Source organism: Eleginops maclovinus, chromosome 2 (genome assembly GCF_036324505.1).
Source record: "Eleginops maclovinus isolate JMC-PN-2008 ecotype Puerto Natales chromosome 2, JC_Emac_rtc_rv5, whole genome shotgun sequence".
NCBI lineage: Eukaryota > Metazoa > Chordata > Actinopteri > Perciformes > Eleginopidae > Eleginops > Eleginops maclovinus.
This window is the reverse complement of record NC_086350.1, coordinates 21,697,931-21,707,643: the sequence shown is the minus strand read 5'-3', so window position 1 is coordinate 21,707,643 and position 9,713 is coordinate 21,697,931.

The window sequence follows — 9,713 nt, the reverse complement described above, 5'->3', positions numbered from 1 at the left end:
AAACACTGAACCTACATCGAAACATATAAAAAAAGAGGATTATTGACTACTTTCGTTCAATATGTCTTGAAGAATTGTTCAAGATGAACATACATACTTGAGACCAGGCTGGATAACTGATGTGATGTTTCTGTCTAAATACATATTTGATTGATGTACTTAACTGGGGTAGATAACACACATATCATGGTTCAGCACAGAAAACACCTAAATGATAGAAAGCCTCCTTAATTGCCACGTGTATGTGTGTGCACAAAGGGAGAAACAGAATGGAAACAGACAGCAACTGTTGGGACACAAACCAATTTTGACTACAGATCATTGGCCAGCTTACAGCAGCCGCCTGTGACATCATCACCGAAGGAGAGGTCAATACTAATGAGGTCAGAAGGAGGGGATGAAATCACATTATGGTCTCCAGTTCATAAACAATATATTTGGATTAAAATTGTGCTTGTACACAAGGAGAGAATGCCAGAGAGAGAGAAAGAGAAAGGAGGAAGAGTTTGAAACAAATGTGAAGATACAATAACTTTAGTGAAAAAACCCTAGATAGCATTTGCTAGACAGGAGTGAGGGAAGTTGCAAAACTGAAGTGTGTGAAAATGAATCAGCAGCTTAACAAATGCAGGACCACACTGACTAACCAGATATAAGTAATTAAAATAGTGGACCACTGTGGTCCCCATCAGCCCTGCTTTAATAAACTTCCCCTCTCTTGCCTCCAAGCTATTATGGCTTATTTCAAAAGGAACAGATACAAGAATTAAAAAATCAAGTTGCTACTTCATTGGATTAAATCTACAAGCAAATTACAAGTGAATAACAGTTGAAGGTAATGTTTTGAGTCTTGTTATAACCATCATAGTTTATCGAGTTTAGTTAGTTAGTTTGGAAATAGTAGCAGAACCAATTTAACATTGCTGCTATCAAAGCAAATAAGATCTTTGTGGCTAAAGATAGACATGGTAAATCAAAGTCGTACATACTTGTGTAATGCATAAACCTGTCAGACAATAGTTCAGTATAGGCTTCAAAGTGAAAAGAGAATGTCATCGATTATGGTGACTTCGAGAAGGCCTGATTTTAGGTTGGAACAATATTTCATCATCAGAATAACAATGTAGGTTCCACTCAACAGTGATATAACCACACCACTTATTGTAATGCACATTATTTATGTAAAATATTGAAATCATAGTTTTTATCTTGGTTAGTAAATATGTAGTTGTCAGTATAAAAATGGACCTTGCACCCCCCGGATCGAACAAGTTATATATAGATAATTAGCAGGGAAACTAATGGTAATGCCTGTGGGACACCAAATCCAAAATGTAGGTGCTTGATTTAAACAAAACAAAAAAATACATCAAGCTAATTGCAGCACCCAGTGCACTGGACTACTGATAATGAGGGTCCATTTCCAAGTAAAATTTTATAATGATATCAAATCGATTTGCTGATCATTGGAACTGCAAAGGAATCAACTGTATAAGTAATCTATATAATGAAATTATAATAAGAAACATAATACTAACACGTTTTTTTATAGCTTATTGTGACACTAGAAAACATAAATAACCTCACACAAAGTTATATGACTTATGCCAGTCCATGGAATCACAATTCCTTATCTGGACACACGTAGCACTGTACAGATTATGCAGGCCAACCGACAGGGTTGTGCAGGCAAACAGCTGCCAAAACTGTCCAGTGAAAAAGTCATATTACGATCCTTTTGACTCAATGTTTAGTCCCTCTTTGTGTTCATTTTTAAAAAGACAAAATTGATATGAAAAGGAACAAAACCATACCAAAAATAATGCATCATTTATTTCCTGGGATATGTCCAACTAAGTCACTACAGGGGTGATAGCATACTAAAACAAGTCACATTGTTAAGCAACTTCCAACTCACATTTGAACAACATAATTGACCATCAGTTTAGTTAACTATTCCCCAAACTAACGTCGCCACTGACCTTGTGTCAAAAAATATGTTATTTCCTGTTGCTGCATCATAAGATAAGCACGAAAGCTTTTTGTCAGGTGGGATAGTAAAAATTCCAACATTACACAAATGCATTAAAAGAAGAACATAGCAAGATATTTGTGCTTCTCTCTCTCTAGGCATCTGCACAACCACACAGAGCAAATAATTTACACTCACTAGAGGGGTCAGACACTGTCATGGCGTGTCCCTGTTCCAAAGCAATGTATTGTATACTGTATTTATCTTGCCAGAATATATTATTATTCAAAAGCATCTGAGTATTGAAAGGCATGTTTTCAAACATATATCTGTGCTGCCTCTGACTGCCAACATGCAAAATTGACTTTTGTACCATGAGCATGAACCGATATCTGAATCGTAGACAGTCTATTAGACACTTCCTGTAGACATTCAGGTTTGCACACTTATTTGTTTAATGATAGCACGATAAGGAAGTTAGTTCAGCACATCAAAATCTTCACACACAGGTGAGAAATCACACCCACATTAATAAAAATATATTCACGTGTGCTATCAGACGTGCTCAGACATAGACACACACATAGTGTACATTCTCACTCAGTAATAACACACACAGCCTGTGGCAGCAGCAACTGTGGCATCTGTTGCCCACTGAGCCAGTCTGCTGGAGCTGGAGTCAATTATAAACACATTAGAGTCTGTTTCCCATAACACACAATGACAGAAATATCTGTACGTGATCGCTCACACACAAACAAAGGCACACACACATGCCACATACACTGCACAAGCACAACTCAACAGTATATCCCTTATTACCTCTCACTACATTGAAAAAGAAAGGAGAGGATGGCAGGGGAAAGACAGGGAGAGAGATATGTAGGAGACAAAAAAGTAAGAAAAAAAAAGAAGCTGTTTCACTTTAGCCGATCTTCAGAAATAATCAAATCTCCCCTAATACACGGGGGCGAGCGTATTTTTCCCATTTGATATGAATAAAGATTGACTTCGAAACTGAGACAATCATAAACAAAATATCTTCAGCCTAGTCATCTTATAAAACTCAATTTGTTGAAGAACCCACTTGTAAAATCACAGGCATGCATCAAATTCCCAGCAGACCCCTAAATGCTAAATGTATCTGTGCCCCTGAAGACACTGGCTTTGTATTAAACGTAGCTGACAGACTGAATAGGAAAGTATATCTCTGTTTTTCTGCGGGGTTTCTTCCACTAGCGTGCGACAAGCCGTCAGGGAGGAGATACATGTGAGGTGTAAAGTTGCTTGAGTGTAAGCTTGTTATATGAATGCATGTGTGTGTCTGTAATATAATGTATGTGGGTGTATGCCCCTTTGAGTGTGTTTAATTTCTTTCTTGTGCAGCTTTTCCATTTGGTGTGTTTGTGTGTGTGTTTGTCTGGTAGCTGACAAACAAGCATCACTCCATCTGAAATTGACTGACAGGAGCACTGAGGGAGAATAGAGAACACACACAAATGCAGATTTTAGAGCTACTGGTACATAAACTGACAGTTATTAAGATTGTTACAGAGTGTTGTTATCAAAGTTGAACATCATTGACATACAGATGTGAAAGAGACAATCTGAAAGAAATTAGAGACAATGAAAGCATGGGTTTGAAACTGAAATCTGCACAGGAAAATCATTGACAGTGCGCACATAGCTAGCAGCGTTGTGGGGGAACATCCAGTTCAGCGATTCGTATGCGGTCAACACTGTTTGCCAACATCTAACTATGAAACCAGATGAACCCATTCTTAGTAGCTTAGCTTTCTGCTAAAGCTCTCCCTTGTGGCTACCACACTGTGACCAGAGGCAATGAATCAAAACCCCTGTAAGGCTTAGCAGTATTGCTAGTAGGTGCAGTGTCTGTTTTAGCCACAGTCAAATTAGTCTAGTCTCATGTGAGGGGTCAGACTAATGACTCTTGTGATGGTTTCAAACACACCTCACTCAGAGGAGGGACGCAGGGACACTTCTTCTAGCACTCTCTTCTTAAATTTCTTGAAGGTTTCAAACAATATGAAACCATAAATTTCATTTTATGAGCAAGAAGGTCACAGAAGAGTTTTTACTGTGTATGTCTTGGAATAACATATGCACCATAATAATGACAGTGTTGTTTGCGTATGCACTTGAGAGAGAGCGGCCTACAGGAATGGATAAGAATCCCTCGCTGCCTTTATTAGGTATCCCAGGGTACAGCAAAGTGCCCAAGGAGAAAATATGTGTGTGTTTGTGTGTGTGTGTGTGTGTGTGTGTGTGTGTGTGTGTGTGTGTGTGTGTGTGTGTGTGTGTGTGTGTGTGTGTGTGTGTGTGTGTGTGTGTGTGTAAAAGACAGAGCATGATTGTGATAAGTAATATGGCAGTGTCATAGAGGAAGCCACTGTAACCTTTATACAGCTCTTTACTCTGTCACTTCCTATAAAAACACACCTCCATCACTTGGAGGAGAAGGGGAGAGAGAAACAAGGAGGGAAGCTGAGAGAAGGGAAGGAAGAGAGAAGCAGGAAGTGTGAGGGAGGAAAGTGATAGAGGCGAGGAGCAGACAGAGCAGGTAGGACAAGAAAAAAAAAGGGAAGGTGAAAATTAGGAAGACGATGGTGCTCTTAGCACAGTGAGATGCTACAGAGATGAGGACAAAGACAATAAAAGGAGAAGATTAACTGAGGGCAGATGGACGGACTTTAAATGACAAAAGAGGTGACAAAAGAACATAAGAAGGGAAGTACCGAGGGAGGGAAGAGCGATTATGAGAAATGTTTCATGTTTTCACAAGGTCAAGTGTGGAAAATTGGCTCATGCTTTCCGTGCACTTTCCTGTCAGCCAGCCCCCTGCCTAGGAAAAATCAAACAAGCAAACGGAAGAAACACCAAATGGAAAGTGAGTTAAAAGATGGCTGCCTTACAAGAGAAAGGAGGATGGAAGGATATAATGAAATTATACCTAAAAAGATTAAATGTGTACCATGTAGTCATAAAAAAAACAAGGTGCTTAACAATAAAATGAAGATACAATGATACAATGAACATAGCATAGTTAAAGAAGGGTAAATAAAATATTTAAATATATTTAAATGGATTGTAAAAAACACAGGTTTGTTGATTTAGCTTAATTGCATTTACACTGAGAGAATAAACTCTTTGTGTCCATTGCAAATGTACACCCTAAATTATATTATAAATATTAAAAGAAAACAAACTCCCGAACAACACATTTTTAAGTTTTCTTCAGCAACAAAATTAAGCATCAATGGAAAAAATTGTGGACAGGAACTGATAAAAAATTATTCAGCTTACTTTGAATTTGCCAAAAAGTAAAGACATATATTAGCCAAACACTGAGCTCAGCAACTCAATTTTTACAACAGGCTAAAATATATCTTTACGATCTTGTCAACCAGAGAAAGCAACAGATACTTTGAGTCACTTTTAAACATGAAATCCAGAAAAATACTAGATCTGAACCTTATCATCATGCCAAATATGATGCAATTGCCATCATAGTTGTTGGACATTCAAGTGCCAAAGCAGCACAAATGTTAGGAAGTATGACCTCTGCTGTGTGACGACTTAATCTGTAATCAATCTCTATTTCCCTTCAGGAGAGAGGTTTAGATTTGAACTGACCTTTACCCCGCAGCACATGCTGACATTTTCTATGATCACAACTATCAACACTATAAAGATATAGGGACATGTTCTCCCCTCATATGACAACAGTACTGCTGCCTATAGTGGTAGTTGCATGTGATTATAAGTTACCACCAGTGACCACGTGTTAAACTCAGATGACTTCATGTAACATTACGGAACAATGTAGTGTCTTTTAGTTCAATGTTGTGCTTTGTGGACCACATATTTTCTGTTTTTGTTCCGTAACACTAATTCTCCTAACACTCTGAAAATGGGCTTTCCTATTAGAAACTACAAATTCAGATTTTACATTTCCTATTAAGTGTCACTTATTTGTCAGCTAAAAAGACAGACATGTTTCCAGCACATTGCTACATGAAATGACATCAGACAGAGCTTTGCTGTGTGATCATCTTACAGCTAAATGATCAAACGCCTGCCAATCCAGGAACATAGAAACTGTGCATGAACAAGGAATCAGTTGAATTCAGCACAAGGAAAAAAAAGAGGCAGCAACAGTACCCGGCATTGCTAATGCAATATTTTTTTTCTTAGCCTTTTAATAGCATCAGTATGCCTAAAATCCAGAACAATGCACTACCTATAATAAAAAAAAACATTGTTTTTTCTGGCAAAACAGGTATATAAATGGTAGAATCCATGTTAGTGTTGTGCTTCATGATACCATGCAGAGGTCCAATGTTGGAATCGACCCAGTGTTAAAGTAAGCACCACTTCATTGCTCCTCAGCCTCAGCCCTGTAGGAAACAGTTAGGGCACACTGCCATTCACTAACATTTGCTGACAGGTAGGAAAGAAGACAATCTGCTCAGACATGTAAATTGTCGCTCTGAGGTCCGTTGACTTGCCCCTGTTATTTGCCTTCAGTTGACAGGTGGACAATAATGTTTTAATAAGCCTCTTTCAAGAGCGTGACAGTACATTTTCTTTCGTCAATACTTTAGACAGGAAGAAAGGATTGGCTCTGTGGTGACCTTTACCCTACTGGACAGTTTGACATTCTTCATGATCATCCACATGACAGGACTTTTAGGTAGGGTGTCTTTGGAAAGATTTAGCTCCTATACTATAGTAACAAATCATTTTCACAACTAGATACAAACGGGCTTCCATTGAATATGTCTTACTGTTGATAGCTGGCTGAACATTACTGTAATATATTTCACACATGACATTAAAATAATTATTAAGGATGTTCTTGTCTCCTCTTGCAATTTATCCTATGGGAACCCTGACAGTGTGTATCAAATGCAATGGTAACTTATCCAAATCAATGGCAATACCAAGCCCTATGAATCGTTGTACGAGTAAATAAATTGTGCCAATTCACTTGGAGATGTAATGATATCTTACAGGATTGGCAAATAATATACATCCTTTTGTTGCTTGATAAACGATCAATAGAATTTAAAATCTAGGAATCATGGAGAGTCTTTCATCGCAATCCAACTGTGACTTATATCAGTTTTCACCAACGTGGAGGACCAACTGACCTCTAAGACGTAATGTGTAATGTGTAATCCACTGTGTGATAAGGGCTGATAGAATAAAGATACTAGACATACCGACACAATGAACCAAGGCATACAGTAAATTACAACGGACCTGTAAAGATGGAAACGCTTCCTGCTTTTGATTTGGTGATTGCACAATCTTACACTATTCGATTTGTTGTTCAGAGCTGGTGGTCTAACTCTATGGTTTGGTTTGGACTGTCACCCTAAACAAATTACTTTAGAAAGTGAATGCAGAGAGTAGAACAATAATAAACAGTTGTTTTCAACATCCTACCTTGGTGACAGTACAGCTGCATAGTGGAGCAGTTCATTTAAAAGTCAAATCTAATAATAAAAGATAAAGACTTATGAATCCACGGGATGATGAGGAATGTTTCACTAAAAAACATATTATTTACCCTCATTGTTGGCAACCATGATTAGATTTTTTTTTAATAGCAACCTGCTGTTGGAAGCAGATTTTTGATGGTCATTCATATTTGGGATACAATGGAGAATTTGGGATAAAGAACATACATCAGACATAGATTTGTCAAACAGAAGTTTGGAAGAAAAAAAGTTGTTGATACTAGAAAAAATAAATCTAACGTACCTAAAATCAAACCAGTATTTGTCATTTCACACATTATAGAAAACACTTGAAACCTTGAAACCTTGAAACCTTGAACTTAGCGTGCATGTGCATTCATTCAATATATTCTGTGTTATTCTCATACACACACTACCAGCACATCTTCGTTCACTGTTTTTGTGGCCTTTGTTGTGAGCCGTCGCTGTGCCGTCAACTCACATTAACTACAAACCATTCTTTTATCCATCTAGATCTAAATAATCCCGGCTCACACAAGATCTTCTGTGTTTATCAACTTGGAATGTTGTAGAAAATGATCGAATGAGAAATTGAAAAGAAGGAGGTGTGCTGTCCCCTCCAGCCTCCTCCCTGCTTTAATATTGTCTGTACACGCTTATAAGATGCAGCGTTTGCTGCAATGCAGGTGGAATAGAGGAAGAGGAGGGGAAACACAAACACTCACAATGCTAGAGCTACCTGTCATTCTGTGCTCACAGGTGCCTCCCTAGTGTGCCAAGACTGCTGAGAGACTGAGCTTTATCCTACTAGGAAACACACACAGACACACACAGAGCCAATATGCTATGTGTGTGTGTGTGTGTGTGTGTGTGTTTCTAGGTGTGTGTGTGTGTGTGTGTGTGTGTGTGTGTGTGTGTGTGTGTGTGTGTGTGTGTGTGTGTGTTTCTAGGTGTGTGTGTGTGTGTGTTTCTAGGTGTGATGATTTGATTTGAAGGAATCATGTAAAGAGTAGATCATCAATATTCTATAAAATATTGATACTTATACACAAGTGTCTACTTCCGACACTTCTGATATTTGAATGAGCAATAAATCCCATCAATGTTTCAACAAAATATCTTGTAAGTGATATTATACAAAACTTTACCAGTAAAAAAATTCAAGAAAACCTGCGTTCAGAAATATGTAACACCTATTGTACTGATTGTTATATTCTACTGTATAATTGACTCATCTTAGTGACCGCAAGCAAGCAACAGCTGTGTCAGATTCTTGTTTCTGCCAAGGCTTAGGAGTTTCTTTCTACACTGCAAGGCGAGTAAAAAGTAGTATTTGTGACCTTTTTTTCTACATCAACACAGAAGCAGATGCTTGTGGCTCAATAGGGCAGTATGTAGTGTGTGATGTGTAGTGTGTGCATAGCGGGTGCTTAGTTGTGAGAGAGGCACTCACTCTGCTCAATTCAGTCAGGTGTAAAGGTTTAGAACGGGGGAAAGTCTAGAAGTAAAGCTGTCTTGAGGCAGCAAATGTACAGTATGGCTTTTTTTTAAGGTATTTGTTGGGACAGAGAGGGCCTTTATTACAGGTGTATAGAGTGGAAAGGGGGAGATAGAGGGGAGGATATTGCCTGAATGTTCGGCCAGCTCCGGGTTTTAACCAGGTTCCTAGGCAGCAGTTTATGGATATTGGCTGCCCACGTACAGTGCAGGTTACAGTTTGTCTATGAATAAACACGGCAGCTCTTCAATAGCCAATAAGTGCCCGCATCTTGCCCCCTTTCTGCTTGACAAAAGTGAAGAGCGTGTTTTAGGGATACAGACTTTACTGGTCACTTTGATTCCGAAGCTATGACTAGATAACGTAACAATTTGACCCATATAAAACAAATCAAATTCACATAAGGCCGCATAACTTATGAAGGGGAAGCTGTGGAGCAGGGTGATAGTATGCCGATCTTCAGATCTTAGGACCAGGTGAGAGCAGGGTTCGAGTGCCATTGGGTCAGCATGTCATTGTGTCCCTGGGCAAGACACTTCACCGTTACGTTGCTTTGGATAAAAGCGTCTAACAAATGACATGTAATGTAATGTAATAACTATTAGATTTCTCCTAGGTAAGGTAAGCTTGGGCTATCCTGTATCACATGTCAGCTATACCTACTTAAACAAGTCTCGACCCATTCTAATAAAAGATCACTAATGTTACCTGCCTGTTGCAAAGGCAGCATAACTTA